The following is a 20868-nucleotide window of genomic DNA, read 5'->3' on the forward strand; positions in this document are numbered from 1 at the left end:
GAGCAGAAGTCTTGTTCATCTTATACTCATGGTAATCTATGAGAAAGTGTGGACAAAAATATTAACTTAATTCACATTTGTACTGTGACCTTAATGGTAGTACACAAGAAATTATTCCTCAAGCTTAACAGCACATCCAAATATAAGGAAAATGAACACTCTTAGATGAATTTTGATGCATGATATACACTCCATATAAGAATCTTTGGCAGGGTAGCAAACTTCAAATATTCTTTCTGAATTTTAACCTGAATGGGTCTAAAAGAGAGGAACAAGATAGCAGATTCAGGTAAGTTCCCTTCAAGTTTCATTAACTGCAAACGACTGCTCAATATTGTCCCCTGTGACCCTTTCAAAAGATGAGAAAAACTAATAAAAGATCATTTCATCTAATCCATCACAAACTAATATAGATATCACAAAGTTTTTAATCCTGGGTACAATAATAAGAGACCTTAAACCAACAAAGTTTATCAGCTATCTTTTGAAAATGTGCTTTATATTCTTTTTCTAGGTGATTGTCTTTACAGAAATAGAACCCTGGAGTGAGCATACAGTTGGGCAAAGCTTTGAGATTCACTTCTTCATGAAAACTCCTTTTCCAACTAACTCCTTATCATACACTGACTTTTAAGGTGTTATAAAAAAATTATCATTAAATAATCAATTTAATATGATTTTGTATACATTAGTAAGATCCATTAATCATTTAATTATAACATTTAAAGGAAAGGCAAATGTTTCTTGTTTAACCTTCTGATACTTTTTTTAGTACTGTAGATTCTATAATTTTTAAATTTTGAAATAAATAGGTCATAAATAAAAACTGATTTTCTTTCTGTCAAGTTCATTTGGAAATTTAAATAAACAATTACAATTATTGATGTATTTATGATCATTACGAAGGAAATCAATGTCAACATCAAATTACTGCCAATCACAACTATAAATGATGCCTACTTATCACTCAATGCTTAAACTAGAAGAGGTTGAGCTGTGTGAAACATAAGTTATTTTTACATATTTAATTATTAGAGCATCCTAGCAAGATAGTCACTACAGTAATTAATGTTTTAAGGAAAATTGAAGCTTTCAAAGAAGTCAGGTAGGAAACTAGGATTATAACAAGATGGCTTAAATCAAGAGGCCATGTTCTTTTCTTGGGAGATAGAAATAAATACATACAAGCACAAATAGGGAAGAGGGGGAGAGAATGCCAAAACACAAAAGCATCTAAAAATATTACATTTGAAATAATGTAATGAAAATATGCATCATATTATTTTTAAATTTTTTTTTTTTTTTTTTACTTTCAATCTAGATGAATAAGAGACAGTATTTCAGGAGAGTTTTTCTGGAAGTATAATTGCAAATTTACATGAAAGTAAGAAAATAGGGGGTGAGGAGTAGAAATAAGAAGGGCAAATATTTTGGGTATCACTACATATTTCATTTAGGTTCCTGTGTTTTCAATAGTGTAAATGTTCCACGAAAATTTGGAAAAACACTATAGCAACACAGAAGTAAATATGCCCAGTTATAATGTGTGTTAATAAATATTGTAACCTTATTCTATGGTTGTTTCTTTTGCCTAGGTGATTATTTCCACAGCCCACAACACCCGTCATATCCAGTAGAGAAACAGATATTCAAAAGAAGGTATTGTGACACACAAGAACTGGAAAATGACCTCTGGTGCTATTCCTCTGCATTTAGCATGTCAGAATTGAGTCCATCTGATGGCCATTATAGCAGTGTTAGTGATAACTAAAGAGTGATTTGCATTTTAAAAAGCAATGTAACAAATTCTAAATGAATGGGTAGAAAGATTAAAGTGCCATACATACTCCAGCTGCTGACTCAAAAACTGGTTTTTAGTTCCCTTAATAAATAATATTTACCACACTGTATGTATTTTAGTGAATCAGAGAAAACTGTCCATGTATGCTGGAACTATTTTTTCTATTTTGACTTGTAATTTTACAAGCATTTTGATGCAAAACCAAACAATTTTTAAGTGATGCAGAACAAGTTAAGCTCTTCTACAGACAGCAAACATAATATTGAATCCACACAAGTTTGTAAGATGTGACTCTTCAACCTTTGGGCCTGGAGGCAAGTGTGATTCCAGTGACAAAGAGGATTATAAGCATTAGCTGAGTGTCTCAGAACTCTAATTAGCTCATCAGATTACTGGGTCCTTCCTTCCTATTGTATTATGCAGCAATAAGATACAATAGGTGATGCATGTCAAGGTGATTACAGTGTGCTGTGGGGAAGTCAGAAGAGAAAGTGACTGTTTCTAGCAAGAATTGCAATAATGGCTGCAGAGCTTGCTACCTTGAATGCTTTCTTGCTATCATTATACAAATAACAAAAATACGTCAATGGACTTATTTGCAGTTCTAGCATGATGCCTGACATGACTGACAACCAATTATAAAGTTGAATTGTTTATTGTGAGTCATAATATCAATTTTTACTTAATAAAATTTCTGTGTTCACTATAGTTAAGAAAAATAACATGCTAAAACTTTTCTCTGGAGAAAGTTTCGTTATAGACTTCATCAAAAAATACTTCTTTGCCCATTTGCTCACAATTTTTAGCATATAATATCTGAGGCTAATAAGAATAAAAGAATGCAGAATGTTGTTACTGACAGTAACTCCCATTTGACCGATAAATCCCTGGCTACACAGAAGGAAACAAGATGAAGTAAAGGTTAACAGAGTCTTTTTATATTTGATCACCAGATGATAAAACAAAACAAAAAAAAAAAACTGCAAAGAAGATGAGTTATAATACTATTCAAATAAGATTACTGTGGGGACATAAGGAGAAAGAATATAATTATCTAATCTGGATTCTATCCAGGAAAAGGGGTTTAGCTTCACTAATCCCAATACAAATTGTCACTATATTTTCAAAATCATGCAATTTGCCTCTGGTGATGGGCAGATATCAACATTAGCACATTTCCTTTATAGCCTTAATTGTACTTTTAATCTGCCTTGCTGACTTTACTTAATGGTGCTGAATAACAGTTAAGAAAATGCCAAGTCTAGTAATTCTATCTTCTATAATACAGCAACTCTGCTTTATAACATTTAGAGAGTTTTTGGAACCTATTTACAAATGTACAGTGAAGAGATACAGTGACTTTAATAGCATCATCATAAGAATTGCTACTTGTCTATGAAGGAAAGCCAGAAAGTTTAGCAACTTAGCAATTATGCATTACAGTCACACATGAAAGGTAAAGGATTTAATTTTCCTTTGTATTTTTTGGGGGGATACCAGAGATTGAACTCAGGGACACTTGGCCATGAGCCACATCCCCATTCCTATTTTGTATTTTTTATTCAGAGGCGGGTCTTACCAAGTTGCTTACAACCTTGGTTTTGCTGAGGCTGACTTTGAACTCATGATCCTCATGCCTCGGCCTCCCAAGTCCATGTAGTTCTTATTAAAAAATATATTTTATCTTAAATATTATCATTTAAGTTATTAATTTTATGATATAAATATTTATGGGTTATAGAACATTGTTTTAGATAATTTAATATGGTTTTATTGGAAAATTCATTTAAAATAATATGATATGGAAGCTATCCTAAAATCAGTCACAAGGAGTGATATTGATGGATTTGAGTAGAATTATCAAAGTCAATGATTGTATTGTATGTTCTCAGAATTGATTCTTGTTCCATCATATTTTCTTTTCCTTTGCTATCTAAAGAATTTTTCCTTTGTTATTTTCTTTCCTGATTCCAAGTCCATTCTGACTCTCCATATTTGTCCAAATTTTCTAAATAAAAATATGTGTCTGTTGGTGACTGTATCACTATTTTTGTTTTAATAAGTCTATTCCTGGCAATAAATAAAACTAAGATGAATTATTAACCTGAACTCTACCTTATAAAGCAGGCCAGTAATTCTAATACCTTGGAGATGGAGATGAGATTTGGACAAAATTATAGTGGTGCTTTCAAATAGGCCTCTGAGATTCACAGAGGCTTTCCTTAAGAAAATGAAAACTCAGGTGAAGTTTGTAATGATATAGTGCAAACAAGTATCCCAAGATGAGAGAAACAATTTGCCTGGGAAAGTCAATTGATTGCATATTTAGTGGGAAAGGATTGTGGACATCCTGGGAGGAGATGCTGTTATCAAGTACCTTGGTCTCAGGGAAACTTGTAAGACATTCTTGGGATGGCATCAAACAGCTGTTCACTCCTGCACTGGGTTCATTCAAGTCTGAAATGGCTCTTGCACTACATCTCTGAGACGGATAAAGTGAGTTTTCTGCAGTTTCAAGTGAGAAAAATGATCCTTACCTTTTAGAACAGGGAAGTGCTTTTTAATGACATCTTGGAGAAATCAGAATCTGGAATAAGATTACTCAAGATCATTGAAGGAATGAATTGTGTTAATCCGAGTGTTTTCAAAGTTATACAATTATTCTATTTTATTTATTTAACAAACACATCTAGGTGACTATATTACCAGGAATGCTCATGAATAGTTTATAAACACTAGCTCCTTTAATAAGGATCATAAGGAATAAAGAAATTTAGTTAAGTCACAAGGGGCACATGTGCAGTGAGCAGCAGAGCTGGGAGACTCAGGCAATGCAACTGTAGATTGAGTTTGCAGTTTCCCTCCACGCCTTGCTGTTTCTCTACTGAACAAAGAACTTCAGGATTATTTTGTAACTTTTCAGTTTTTTTGTAAATAAGTGGAAAATAAAACCTCATATTCTTTCTTTCTCTCTCAGTTGAAATAGTACATGTAAAAGAACTTCATAAAGTAGAATTCTAATAGCAATCAATTATAGTGATAAGTATTTATTAATCTCTCATGCTATAGCAGATACATTGTAAAGCCTCATATATTAGTTATTTCACTTAATATGAGAATCCTATGAACTTGAGAAGTCCTATGAAAACCATTTTAAAGACATGAATTTGCAATGAGCCTTTCCAAATTTATAATTACGATATTAAATAGAAGTCTTCCTAGCATAGAAACTTTCAAGAATGTTGTTACTAAATGCTTGTGTGTTACCACTAGTTATATAGATTTATAATTATTTACTACTAATAATAAAATTTCCAAATTTCTCTAATGATTTACTTTTAACAGTGTAAATTAGATCAGAAGTGGCATTATTCCTATAATAACTTCTAAAATTTTTGTTTGCATTTTGACATGCTTTCATGAGTGCAGAAAAATAATGAAGTAACAACTAGAATCCTAGGAATGCAAGATATTGTTCTGTTATATCTGATTCATTATTTTGTAAAACATATGCTGATGGGTTAAAAAGAAAGCACAAAAATATAAAGATACCCCCATCTCCTTTTCTTACTCTGTTTTGTGCTGCTGTAACAGAATATTTGAAACTCAGTAATTTTAAAAGAAAATAGACATATTTCTCACAGTCTGAAATGTTCAGAAGTTCAACACCAATCCACCAGCATCTGAAGAGGACTTTCTTGAAGTGCAGAAGGTGAGTGGGTGAGAGTGTGTGTTAAGGGAGTTAGGGAGAGACCCAAACTCAATTTTCAACAAAGACACTCTCACAATAATGAACCCATTCCCGTGATAGCCACATTAATCCATTCCCAAGGATAGGTCACTAAAGTTCCCCTCTCTCAACACTGTTACATGGCAGATTAGGTGCCCACCACATGAACTTGGGGAGATACATCCTTCTTTTAGAAACTTATACCCATAGAGATGTCCAATTTTTATCTCAATCCTGCTACTCTGGTGTTTGTGGACCTATTATTTATCTTGTACTTATATCCATTTGAATAGACTTCAATATGTTCAATAACATTGAATCTCAGCTTGTAGCCAAAATTATATCATAATAGTCAAAAGTCCTAATAGATTCCAATCTTATTTTAGTTAAATAATTATAATTTTTTCATTAACCAATTTTTTTTTTTTTTTTTTTTTTTTTTTTTTTTTTGCTGTGCTGGGGATTGAACCCAGGACACAATCTACCAACTGAGCTATCTCCCCAGCCCCATTAACCAACATTTTAAAAGCCAATATTTTTTTAATGTACCATGCATGATAAGTTTTAAGAATATGCTCACATTGGCTCATACTCTAATTGAGATTATAGGTTTCTATATTACATGGTATGATAAATACACTACTAGGGGAAAATTCATATACAGAGTTAGCCCATCAAAATAAATTGTCGACCCAGTTTGGAGAGATCTTGGTGGGCTTCTTTGAAGAGGTGATAATGGACTGTGACTCGGTGAAAGAATGTAATTTCACTTATGGTTCAAATGGGAGTAACAATAGTTAAAAACAATATACACATAGATATAATAACAAAGAATGTATATATATATATATATGCAGTCCAAATAGATGTATTTATAGTATAGTATAATGTAAGTAATGATATTCAAGTTTTGCACTAGCTTTCCTTAGGTCAATAAAAATCTTTAGTTAAACTTACAAAAGCTAAAATTTTCCCTCTAAAATTTACCATGAATATAACATGTGCACTCAAACTTAAGGGGTTAAGCTGGATGCCCACTCAGGACTCCCTTTTTAGTTTTGATATCATTGGAATTTAAAGAGATATTGTGTGAGATGAAATAAAAAAAGTAAGATTTTCTTGATCACCTTTTCTTCCTAAAGAACCAAACACAATAAAAATTTAAAGTATCTGAAACTGACATCATTCTTTATATCTCATCAGCTGCCTTTGAAGTTTATTTTAAACAGCTCACATTGCTCCTCTGCATAAAAACCTCTACTAGCCCCACAGTGTCCCCAGATTTCAAGAACATGGTGTTTGGAACTATTACAAACTTATTCTTAGCATCATTTCCTTCTCTTCTCCCAAATTCTATGCTAAGGTCACATCGAACTTTAAATTGCTCCCTGCATAACTTTTCCTAATTCCACGATTTTTGCATGCATGCAGACACTCTTCCTGAAATGCTGTGACTATATTTTGCCTGATAATTTTAGGGAGAAACTATAAAGTTTGAATTTTATACTTTTTCATAGTGATATATAGTTCTTACATGTTCTCTGTCTCTCTCTCTCTCTGTATTGTGTGCACGTGTGTGCTAACTTTACTTATTTTATTGTTTAAAAGAATTAATTCTGAAATACTCCATTGACCTATCTTCAAGTTCACGGGTTCTTTCTTAGTCTTGTCACATATTCTGGTGAATCTGTCAAAGACATCCTTCATTCCTATACTGTGGTTTTGACTTCTAGCGTTTCCTTCCTATTCTTTTTCAGAATTTCTATCATGTTGCTTATATTATCATCTACTTTACATATTATCTACATTTTCCATTAGAAAGCTTAATATATTAATCACAGTTATTTTAAGTTCCTTGTCTGATAATTCGAACATCTGTGTCATATCAGCGTCTGGTTTTGATGATTGCTTTGTCTCTTCCAACTGTATTTGTCTTACCTTTTGTCATAGGTTGTAATTATTTTTTGTTGAAAGCTGGATCTGTTGCATCAGTTAACAGAAACTGAGATAAGTAGGACTTTAGTATGAGAATTTATGTTAATCTCTCCAGATGCTGATCTCTGTTTAAAATGTGTCATAACTATAGGAACCAGAAGCTTCAAATTTCTCTGGTGTCCTTTGCTTGATGTGCTCTCTTGGTTGAGGATTCTCTATGGACCAACACTGGGAGAGTGTCTGTGTTTTGTGTCCTTTTTCTTTAATCTACTGTTGTTATTTTATAGCCCTGCTGGCATTGTGGTAAATGGTGAGGTGGGGGAGGTTTCTATAATATTTGGATCCTAAGTTTTTTAGTAAGCTTTTATCCTGAGAATCGTTTTCACAAATATTTCTGTGCCTCCTCATATAAGAAATCAGAACTCCCCCTTCCTGCTCTTCACACTGTTCTCTGGATGCAGCATCCCTTCCTATTCCTACAAGCCCTATTCTTGGCCTACTATTATGCTTATAAGTCCAAGGGAGGCTGAGGGAGGAGCAATGTCACCTCCATCATCTGGGGTAAACTTCTTTGCATCCTGTTGAGTTCTGGCAGTGTTTTTGCAGTGGAAATTGGGCATTGCTATGCATAAGACTCCGCACATGTTTTATATGCTTCCCCTTCATCCTCCAAATCACAAGAACGTTTTCAAACCCCAAACACAAAAGATCTATGAAGCACCAAGACTATGTGTTCCCAACTTCTGTGAACTTCATCCATGCAAGTTCACAGAAGGTTGTCAGAAACACCATTCAAGTCTTCTTACTGCTGCTAGCTTCTGCCTAGGTAAACAAATCTTGGATGGTGTATGTCTTTGAATATACATCTCTTCAAAATTTGTGGTGGTAGTTTCCCTTGCAATATCAGTTCTCTGATTTGTCTAAGAAATTAATTTCCAGCTTGTCTAGTTTTATTCTCTCTCTCTCTCTCTCTCTCTCTCCCCCTCTCTTTTTCTTTTCTTTTCTTTTCTTTTTTTCATTGTTACAGGGTGAAAGTGACTAAGTTCTTTCTATGTTGAAGTTGAAATTGGAAGTTCAAGGTGATTTTAACTTTCCTTAGTCTCTTAATCAAAGTCAGTGTTCACTATGGTCTCCCACGCAATTTGCATGAACAGCTTACTCCTTAACATAATGTGTTACATGTTTTTAGTTGCTGATAGGTGTGCCTATTTATGTAATGTAGAAATAAACCCTACTGAGAACCAGGAGAGGTTAGTTATTCCAATCCTGCCTAAGAGTCAGTCCAGTTCAGGTGGTTTTTTTTAGACTCAGTGCAGGCAGGCAGTGTGAAGACTCTGTGGTAAAAAAAGGAAGGTTTCTACTAAGCTCTTCATTAGATATTGTTGGCATGTAAAATCTGGAGGTGGGTTAACAAGAAGGGCAACTGCTGTAACTGGTTAGGGAGCACCCAAGGCATTCTCTAGTTGTTCCTGGATTGGAACTGTTGCAGAAATTAGCAAAGCTGGCAGTCATTGACAAAGTCCTCACCATTTGGGGTCAGTTTCTGCACAGGTCATCATTTGGTTTTCTGGATGCTCAGGGTATAGGTCAGTGACCTATATTATATTTGCTGTGATCATCATCCATTCTGTACTTGGTTTCAGTAATATCGCACATTTCCTTAAGGATAAGATCTTAACTTCCTAGTAACTAGCCCATAGCTAGAACAAGTACATAAATGCCCAACACAAATTTGTTGAAGATACAAATTAATTAATAATTTAATATTTAAAGTTGTTATCACAATAACTTTGCAGCATTTTCAATATTAAGACTAATACACCAATTAATTTTTAGGTTAAGAAACTGGGGCCCATAAAATCGTATGCTTTCTATTAAGTAAGTGGAATATAAACGCTAAAACAGACCCATAATCCATTTCTGTTTTGGTTTATGTTGAAAGCTGCTTTGTTTTTCATATATTATTTTCAATTTTTACCTCTAATACATTCATATTACAATTAGCACATACCGACTATGTGCCAATTTCCATGTTACATGTATTCACTTTCATTATTTAACTTTAATGAAATCTTAACAATGCTTATATTTAAATATTACTTACACATAAATCAAGACACTTAATTTTACCAGATGTTATATCAATTTTAATTACAAGTTGTACTTGGCTATTCATACTAAGTATTTTAAACATTAATACAAAGCATTGTTATATATAATTCTTGATCTCATTTCTCCATTAAATTTTTCTTTGCATATTTCTCATAGGAAACACTGTATATCCTGTAGCAAACTTCTATGTGGTCATGTACTCCATATCTGAAGAACATCTTTCCCTTTTTATTAGACATTTCATGAATTTTCCTTCTCTATTTTCCATCCTTCCCTTCTCAGTCTCATAACCAAACTGTAATGTATCCCCCCAGATTCCTGAGTTAATGTAAAGCTTTGAGAGATTGCTAAAGCCAACAGGAATAACAATCCAAAACATTCTAGTTACGGTTATGTGGACTTCACTAGTAGCTTTTTAGTCTCCAGACACTATTTGCAACCATGCTGTATTAAAATAAGACTGATACAAGGTAGCTGAGTATATTTATTCATCTGTAATAAAACCATGTCTTAAACCACTAGAAGTGTTATCTTTTATTAGCTGAGTTTATAGATGTCCCAGAAGAGAAAAGACTGTAATACTAATAACAAATACAGACCAACAAATTCTCATATTCATTGATTTATTTCCAGATCTCTATGTAACAATCACCTATTCTGTTGGAACCTGGGGCAAACAAATGATATAAAAATGCAAACATTTTGAGTAAGAACAAATAAGACTCAGTCTTGCAGCTCCATTGCATTCAAAAAGCTTCCTCTATAAATTAGAGCCTTCTGGTCCAGAGGAAAGCTTGTGCTCCACTCCCAGAGGTTAAATGACATTAAGTCACAACAAATCAAGTCAACTATAAGGCCCAAGGACTGTTCTTGATCAAATATCCAATACTTATTCCATCTATTGTAAAAAGGTAAATTCTGGTTAATCCTAGATGGATTGAAACAGCAGGAAACATGAGACTTGAATATGAAATTCATGCTGAAAAGATCGCCCCTGCAGGCAATCTTAAGCAAACAAACACACTTATTTTCAGTAGGCTCAATGCACATGGAGATGGATCACAGGTAGAATATATGAAAATCTCTTCTGTTTTTTCAAACATGTTGGAATCTTAAGGGCAAAATGTTACAAAACATTGTGCCCACATAGTCACAAAACCCAAGAGTGACTAAGCAAACTATCCCTAAAAGAAGGATCTTATTGTCCTTTCCCTGTCTGTCCTCCTTCCAGATTAAGACTGGGGAATGTGTGCCACTAGCAGTGTTAAGGTAAACCTTCAGGGCTGTGAAAAATAGGTTTAGTTCATTAAGTAAAAGACAGGCACCAAGGATATGTGGGGGATTTTAAAGTCAAAGTCAAAAGTTTGAGACTATATAGGATAGTAACAATTATATAATTTTGAAATTATTAGTGGGTGATATGTATCATTCTTAGCATTTTAGGTGTGGTATTATTGCTCTCCACACTTGACACATAAAGAAAGAGGCCTAAATTGCTGACAATCATATGCGTAGTATGTAATGTTTACAGATCAAGCATGAGCCATATTAGAGAAAAGAATTTCATAAACTAGAGAATTCTATATTGAAGGGACCAGGAGAATGTGATGAGCCTGCAGCAGTTCTGGTGCTAGAGTGTAGGAACTTGACTATCAGCCACTAAACAAACCAAGGCAGCTAAAAAAAAGTGACATTCAGTAGCCTAGTTGTTTTCACTGACATAAAATGTTCTTTTCACTACAATTTAAAGATTGTATACAGATGCACACACATGTATGCACCCCAGCACACAAAAATAAGTACAAGGATAGATGGACAGATGGATGAATAGATAGGTAGGTAGGTAGATAGATAGATAAATAGTGAATCAGAACTCTGGATGAGTCTATTACATTTGTATGTTTCCTGGTAGTGTAAAAATAATTGCACTGGTATGTGGAAGTCAACACATCTGTCATTTTTTGGGTCTAGGGCAACTACAACCAAACAGTAAATTATTCTAGTAGAGCAATAATCCCAAGAACTGCAGTCATTTTTAACTTTTTATTCAGTGTGAAATAAGCCCAAGTTTTGTTACATAGTTTAATGGTAGTTGAAACCAAGGAGACTATAAAAAGATATGCAAATGTCTAAATCATTATTTTTAAAGAATATTTGAAAAGACGGTGTGTTAGGATTTCCGTCCCAGATCCAGTTTACCTCCTTATTAGCGTTTGGAATTCGAACAAGCTCTGTGCTCTAGTGGAGGCTCATTTTCTTTATTTAGTAGTGTATGGGAGTTGAGAATGCTTGTAGCATATGGATATGCTGCTGAAATTAAGTAATGCAACACCCATTTTGAAGAATATGTCCACAGGTTATTATTATATTACAAACTTTCAGTGATTCTTATTAAATACACTTCAATGATTTCCAGCAGATTCTAAAAAGCAGTATCAACATTTTAGGAAACAAACTACAGGGGAAACATAAAACACAAAAGAGAAAGACAGTTTTTTGTTTTTAATATTGCTATATAGTCAGAAATACTATATATTAAAATATCTCTGTGATCTACTTTATCTGAACTGAAATGTCAGATAAAGTAGAACTGGTCTTTGATGATTTTTAAAGTTCTCAACAGTTATGAATTCCTCTTGAGACTATACTACAACACATTTAAAAATCTTCATGGGGGATCAAACAGATAAACAGAGAAAGTGGGAAATGACAAAGATAAGACTTCAGAATAAGAAGTGGATAAACAGTAAGATAAATATTGACTCAATGTTTATAAAGAAGAAAGAGATTGAGAAGGTCTGTTGACAATCTCCTTGTCACTGGTTATCATTTAATATGAAGGATATTTTATTTTATTAAAGAATAAGATTTAAAAGACAAGCAGCTCATTCTTGGAATCTGAAACTTGATTTTGCTCAAGGTCTAGCTCTCTCTTCTGCCTGTGGTAAAGAGTGAAACAGAATTTATTCTTTTAGTTACAAAGAAGTAAGCATCCCATTCAACCTCAGATTTTTTTATTGCTACATTTTTGTGCTCAATAATAATTTATACTTTATAGGAGAGCTGGCTGGATATTGAAAAAATTGCTATTTTTTTCTGGCCACTGTAGTCAGCCAGGGAAAATTAAAATCTTCATTTTGATTAGGGAGGAGGTCCGGTCCATGTGGATACTACATTAATGTTTTCAAGTTGAGTGAAAAAATTTTGGCTACAATTTTAGCAGTAAAATTATGTTGACCTTCGTTAAGAAGAAATATTGAGTCCAAACTCCCTACATGTTAACTTTTGAACCAAATTAGTGTTTAGAATGATTATAATAATTTGATGTTTCTGCTAATAGTTTTTGTATAACAGCAGCATATTTGACCTTTTTAAAATGTCAGAAATAATATTTAATATTAATATGCTCCTCAGCCACTTTAAACACTCAGGTAATATTTAATATTAAAAATAATAATCTTGATATTTGTGCTCAAAATGTCATCATATATTGCTTGAAGGATGATTCAATGTCTCTCTAAAATTGATGAATTCAAATATTTCTTCCACAAAGTGCTTGTGGAATTGAAGTGGATAAAAATAATTTATTTAGAAAGGTAGAAATCAAGTAGAATCTACTCAACATAAAGTTAACTGCAACGAAACCCAGTTACACCAAGTAAGTTTTATTGTGGAACTAACAACAGTTTAGAAAATGAATGGTTGGGAGGAAAAATCTGTTATCAATGTTGTCTTCTGATCCTTGAAGTAAAAGGCTCAGATAGATAATATCATGATGAAATCCATGAAAATATTTGAAGCTGAAATTTCAAATGATTTTTACCCTTATATGAAAAATATATCTGCAGTTTTTCTTTCACTAATGATTAGTATAAAATGGAGATGTACATCTATACCTTTCATAGATCAAAATACATTTTATAATGTCAGTTTTGAACATCCAGCTTCAACTTATTTTAGCACTATTTTGAATGGCACACAATTTATATGAGTTCACATATAGTATTTTTAAGCAATTCATGGAAAGTAGTTCGATTTTTTTTCATGTATCTAGAATGTATAGGTATATTTTGTAAGAAAGCAACCTTACAATATCCTATCTGCTGCTTGTATATACTATATCAGGAGACATCTCTGTGATAGTTATTTTTCTCTTTGAGACTGTGTTGAAGGACTATTAACCATTCTCTCTCAAAATGCTTATGAAGACTAAATTAGGATGTGCATGGTCAATATGTAGTACATGGCTTGATGGTTTGGTCCATAGTAAATGCTCCTTAGGAGGAAGTAATGATTTTGAGAGGCATTATTGACAACTTGAAAGAATCTGGTCATGAAATAACAGACAACCTGCTGTTCATAACCTGTCTTTACACATTAGTGATTGTATGATTTAAGCAATAGTGTAAGTTTATATTTTAGAAAAAACAAAATCCAGTTACAGTGTAGAAAACAGTGCTGAAGAAGTTTTTATGATTTTTTTGTTCACTACTATTTTAGATTCTACTTCTAGAAAGAGATATGTTTTCCTACCTGTGAAACAACAGTGGAATCATTCCAGCAACTTCTGGTGGAAACCTTTAAGAGCTAAGGCACAAGTGACAACTTTCTCTTCTCTTTCAATTAAACTGCTTCTGATTTTATTGATGAATCTATGCATTTGAATCCCTTAATAAAAAATATGTGAAGCAGAAGTTAAGTACTATGAGTGTGTTGGTGCAACATTTGTAGGATTGTCTTGGGGCCAGGTTGTAGGCAGCAAGACAACTAATTTTGAAGACTGCAAATAACATCAAGAAATGCTTTTAGTAGAAGCCATTCTATTACTCTTACCTACAGAACCTCATGGTTCTAATGATTATCTTGAGAAATGGTTTTGAAGATCCATGAGATGAAATCAAAAAACAAAGCTTAAAAGTGTGTGAAACTTGGGTAGCTGCTGCTTCTAAGTAATTCAAATAAAAGAAAATTAGATAATTAGAAAATGAGAAAGAAAAGGAATAGATAAATTCCATGAATTAATGGCAGTTGAGAGTTCAAAGAGGATTCTTGCAACCAAGGCTAAAAAGCAAAATAAATAAAATTTTAGAGTTAGAGAGGATAATTTAAATTTAGCCCTTAGAGAAAGATCAAATTATGGTTGTAAGGAAAGGAAGACACATGTAGGGAGCAGAATTAGGGACACATCACTACCCCATCTGGATTTCAGAATCCTTATCTTCCTCTGCCTGAACCACTCATTCATCTCATTTATTAATCAAGAAGGGTTGGTGTATTAATTTAATTATCACATATTCCATTCCACCATGGAAGCTTTCATGGTGGCAGGGATTTGTATTATGCTCCATGTAGGGGTTTGCAGGGTGGAAGAAGCACATGAGCATGTATATATCCTGAATTTTAGTTTATGCATTTCTATATCTTCTGGAAATCTCATATTTTAATCAGTCCCGTGACTGAGTTGGGATTTGGATAACTGCTCCAGTCTTTGATGAGAACTTAGTTTATTTTATAAAGAAATTAGTTTGAATAATTGTTGAAAAACAAGGTGTATTTTAGAATACTGCATATACTAAAGTTGATTAGAGTCAAGTGAGCTACCTGGGGTGAAGAAGTGTGAGCAGAGGTGGTGTGTATTAGTGCTGGATGGAAGCCCACCAGGATCAGTACAAGATCTTCTATAGTCTTCCTTCTTTCCACAGAGCAGCCCACTAAAATAATAGTTACACAAAAAGCAGTAGAATTATCTAAGAAGTAAAATTTGATAAAATGAGATAGTTTGATGGATGTGGAGGAAAAAGGATAGAGCCCTAGGCAGTATGTAAATATATTGCTGAGTAACACGTGGATGTTGACATCTCCTATAGAAAATAGAAACACAGGAGACATTTGAGTCATGGTGTATAAGTGGGTGAAGACATATAATTGCAATTTTAGCCACTCAACTAGAAATACTTAGTGGACAGTTGAATAGAAAACTTGAAAGCTCATGAGAGACAACTGTGTTAAAATCCACACCTGAGAATCATTAGTTTGACGATTGTAAGAAATAATAGTTATTGAATTTGCCGAGAAAACTGTTTAGTAGGGGACAAGACACCCAACGACAGATTCCCAAGAACACTTGTATTTTAAAAACATCCAGGAAATAAAAAGACATTTAAGAAGAGGTTGAAAACAAGACCTAATACCATTAGAAAAAGGCTTAGAATCGGAGCAATAAAAACTAAAGGAAGAGAGGATTTCAGAAGAGCAGGGTAGGTCAACAGATTCAGTTGCTCCTGTAGGTTAAACTATATGGGATTACACAGACTTTCTGTTTCATATTTCTTGGGAGAGTGAAAATGAGTTGAGGGATTATTTTCAGGTAGTTACTGCTTGCTTTTTGAGGTAAAAAAAAAGCAGGGCCATTAGATCACATAGAGTGAGGAATGATCAGGTCACATGTACTGATAGAAATATAATTGGTTTAAAATAGTGAGTAGGAAACACAGAAGGATATCTTGGCTGTGCTAAGGGCATAGTTAAGGTGAGGGTGATTTAAGATTTTCTCCAGCAGTTTAGGAGTCATAGGTACCATACTAAGAATATAAACAGTCCAATTTTGCTGGGATTGTGGCTGTCCTGGACTGATAGGACACGAGGCCACCATGATAAGGGATTCAATTACGTTGGACATTGAGCTTTAGAAGCAAAAAATCAAGAGGTCCAAATGGGTTATGAGGAAAGAAGAGTGTTATGAAGAATGAAGATTAGAGGGATTGAGGGACTTGACTCCATACATTATCTAACTGCAGCTATAATCAGATTTATTGAGGGAGATATTTTAAAATATATAAGATTGTGGTAGAGTAGTTTATTTTTGTTTCACATTTTGAGACACCTCAGTACCTCTAGAGATCTACGCAGAATTCAGAATGACTTAGAATTGTACTGAAATACAGTCATATAGAGGAGAAGAGAATAAATAGAAATTCCATGTAATTATGAGAAGACAATTGTAAATTGCCAATAAAGAAACTGGATTTGGAGTTGAGGCTACCAGCATCTGCACTTTCTACCTGCAGGTTTATGGATGGAAGAACTCTCACTAGTAAGGTATTTCTGAAATCATGGCAAAGTGTTCAGAAAAAGAAATAAGAAATTTACGCATATGAACAGAAACACAGAATAAACTAGGCATCTGGAAAATGATTCTTTGTTTGTAAAGAAGACAGTAGTGGCATAGTATTTGTTTTAGGAATTACAGATGAAAAAGTAGTTTGAGAAACTATCCTCCAGTGTTCTTTAATCTCCAAATGTTTATGTTAAATCTTCCACAATTTTTTCCTATACTTACTTTACTTTTTCAGTCTTTTCCCCCCTCAAATTATAGGTAATATTTTTACTTGTTCTGAGAAGAAATACTAGATTTCATATAGAGAGAGAATAGAAGGACTTACATTTTACTTTTCACTATTAGTAATTTTGAGCTTTAATACGTATAAAAATCTCTCAAAATGTTGCCTGATGTCCTGTATTAAAACAATAATCATGTTTATGAGAACACTAGTGTGTTCTCATAAAATGAAATGCTCAAGTTTAGGGATGTGGAGAGTTCAAAGAAAAAGTATTTTCACACCTATATTATTGTACCACTGTAAGAGTAAAAGTAGTCTAATATTCAATGGTAATCATGATAAAGAAATAATCAAGTTTAAATTGTCCTTTATTACTCAAAAAATATACAGAAAGTTAAATTTTTCTCACCATATTTTACATTTTCTAGGTATTTATGAACAGATTTCAAATGTTCACATAGGTCAATAATGTAATAAAACATATGTCCTAAATAAATATGTCCTAAAATATATTATATATGTAGCTAATTTTGTGAAAAGACAATCCATCATGGATACCTCTCAGATTTTATTTTGAAAATCATTAATGATAACTTAATATTTCATTGCCTCCTTTGGAATATTTTAGTATGGTCGTGGGATGTTTCACCTTCATAAATCCGAGGTTATTATCAACAATGCACAAATCCAATCTCAGCACATTCCAGACAATGTCATACTCATTTTTTCACATAAATACTTAAGAATCATAGGTTTTCACTTATAATTATTTCTAATGAAAGGGGATTTGTTCTCCTGTCACACAACTAGAGATTTCATTCAATTTGTTTTCATCTAAAAGATTAGAAAAGACAGATGACAGTGAACATTAGGGGGCAAATTGCATAAAATTATTAGATTGAAGTTTTGGAAAAGGTAGAGTGCAAATATAGAGAGACCTGTGTGTTTAGCCTAGCAAGCATGGGGCAATAGGACTCACATCTGAATGTGGATGTCCTGCCGGGACAATAAGAGTTACAATCAAATTTACTGACAATAAAGGCTGTACATAAACTTCACAATGCAAGGACTTGCCAAGAGGTGAAATTCATTACACATTTGTTGTTTGGACACTTAGAGCCCAATCATGCCACAGTAAACTCATTTTACTGAACATTAAGCACGTAGTTATCATACACTGTGGGATGTTTTTACTTTCTGTGTTTATCATGTATTGTGAGCCCTCAAGACTCTGAGTTACAGGTGAGTAGAGATGTTTCAGTAAGTGCCACTTCATATCCTGTTAGCTTCATCTGTCTCCAACTTTCTGGTGACTTGATCCCATGTCAGCTACAAATTATTTTGAATGATTTCTAACCAACTTCACTTGTTCAGATCCATGCTTTGCACATCTGTGTCTCTCTATATTTGCACTCTACCTTTTCCAGAACTTCTTTTTTTTTTTTTATTGTAAACAAATGGGGTACAACTTGTTTCTCTGTACATGAAGTAGAGGCATACCATTTGTGTAAGCATACATTTACATAGGGTAATGGTGTTTGATTCATTCTGTTATTTTTTCTCCCCCCCACCCCTGCCATCCCTCTTTTCCCTCTATACAATCCCTCCTTCCTCCATTCTTTCCTCCCTCCCACCCTCCATTATGTAACATCATCCGCTTATCAGCGAGAGCATTCATCCTTCAGTTTTTTGAGATTGGCTTATCTCACTTAGCATGATATTCTCCAAATTCACCCATTTGCCTGCAAATGCCATAATTTTATTATTCTTTATGGCTAGGTTTTCATGAATGTTTTCCTGGAATTGCAGGATTGCATGTGTGGGATGCGATTAGGTGGACTGCTGCTGAAGTAGACAGATAGAATCAGGTTCAAGGGGTGGCAGGGATCCTGTACATAAACTCTTCCTTTCTCATCCTTCAGGAAGTGCTGAGAAGCAATTGCTTGTTTTGTTTCTCTGTTACACAGCAAGATTCAGTCACACATTGTCCTTTTTCCTCCCTTCTTATGCAGAAGTATGCTATATTTATATATCTCTTCCTGAAAATTTTCCCCTTTTATAATTACACAATTACTTTCTTTAATTTTTTATAGTTTTTCATTTAAGTCATGCTTCTGGGTGTATATTCAAAATAATTGAAATCATAATCTCAAAGTGTTTTCTGCTGTCCTCTGTTCATTGTGTAATTATTCACAATAGTCAAAGTATGGAATCCTTCTAAAAATCTATATGTGCGAATGAATAACGAAAATGTGATATATTCACATAATGGCATAAAGTTACTCATAAAAATTAAGGAAACCCTGCTGTATGTGACAGCATGGATGAACACAGAGAACTTTATACTAAGTAAGGTAAACCAGTAACTGAAGGACAAATGTTTCACAAGTCCATGCTTACATCAGGAGTCTAAAATACCAAAATTCATAGTAATAGAAAAGAGAACAATTGCTGGCATGGGTTGGGTCAAAGGATAATGTTGGGGGATTTTTATTTTCTCAATGTGTATGAAATGTCAGTTATACAAAATGAATAAGATCTAAACATTTATTATACAACACTGTGATTATGTTTAAAAATATTGTGCCACAAACCTAAATTTTTAACAGGACAGAATTCAATTTAATTATTGCTCACATTAAAAACAAAAGATAAAGAAAAAATATAATTTGTGAAACATACAAAAATAAATTATAATTTAATATGAACCATTAAACAAGTTTTGGAATCAGGCAACAGAGTTTGAATTCAACATTTGTCCCTTTGTCACTTTGTGGCTCTGTGTGGTGTCAGGTTGTACCTACCTCACAGGGTAATTAGCTAATAAAGTCAGCGAATGCGAGGTAGCATCTACTTAATGTGTATTTTATTCCTTTTACTTTAAAAACCATGCTTACTTTCTTGAAATTATGCATTGGTACTATTTCTTTACTGGTAATCATTATCTCCATCTCTCAGTGTTTTGATGTTTATTTATTTTTTCTTCACTTTCTAATACATACAGATTTCTGAAATGATATCTGACTTGGAAATTGCATTTTTTGCAGAAAAAGTGGCTTTTGACTGGTGTATAAGACAATAGCTATTTGCCAGTTTGATCAAGACTTAGAATAAATATTAAAGCTCATTAGAAAAATTGGTTAATGTTCAAGAAATAGGCTTTTAGAAATAAGAGATTAACAGCTTTGGCAACTAAAGATGAAGACAATCTGCTAGAAGTTGAAGTTGTTTTAATCAAAATTTGGGTAAATAAAACTTGAATTATCCTTTAGATATCTGACAATAATTTGAGAATAAGGGATTGAAAGGTTATACACAAGTCATTCTAGTAAAAATATTTATTTATGTATAAATATGTAGAATATTTTGAACTTTTAAACATGGTTTATTTTTAAATTTTTCCATTTTATTGTTTATTTTAGTTACACATAACAGAATTCATATTGACAAAATTATAAAAGCATGGAATATAATTTGTTCTAATTCAACCCCTAGAACTTCCCCATTTCCTCCCTTTCCCCCAGCTTCCCTTCCATCTACTCTATTGATCTTTCTACTATTTACTTAGGGTTTGTTTGTTTGTTTTTACTTACTGTCTTATGGCTGTGCATGATGATGAGATTCATTATGGTACCTTCATATATATACTTAGGAAAATTAGGTCAAATTCATTCCACTGTTTTTTTTTTTTCCCCTTTATGACATTACCCTTCCTCCTTTTATTTATAAAATCAAAGTTTAAAAAACTTCAACCTGATAATAATCTGCTAATTATAATATACAATTATAATATACAATAATAATAAATTGCTGAAAATAAAGTTTGAATAAAACAACTTTTCATTTTCTCTGCATAAATAGGAATATTATTTGGATTGTACTTTATCTACAATTAAATTTTTTTCAGTTCCTAGATAATGACCCCATAAGTACTTAAACAGTCATCACAA

The sequence above is a fragment of the Sciurus vulgaris genome (genome assembly GCF_902686455.1).
Source record: "Sciurus vulgaris genome assembly, chromosome: 9".
Taxonomy (NCBI): Eukaryota; Metazoa; Chordata; class Mammalia; order Rodentia; family Sciuridae; genus Sciurus; species Sciurus vulgaris.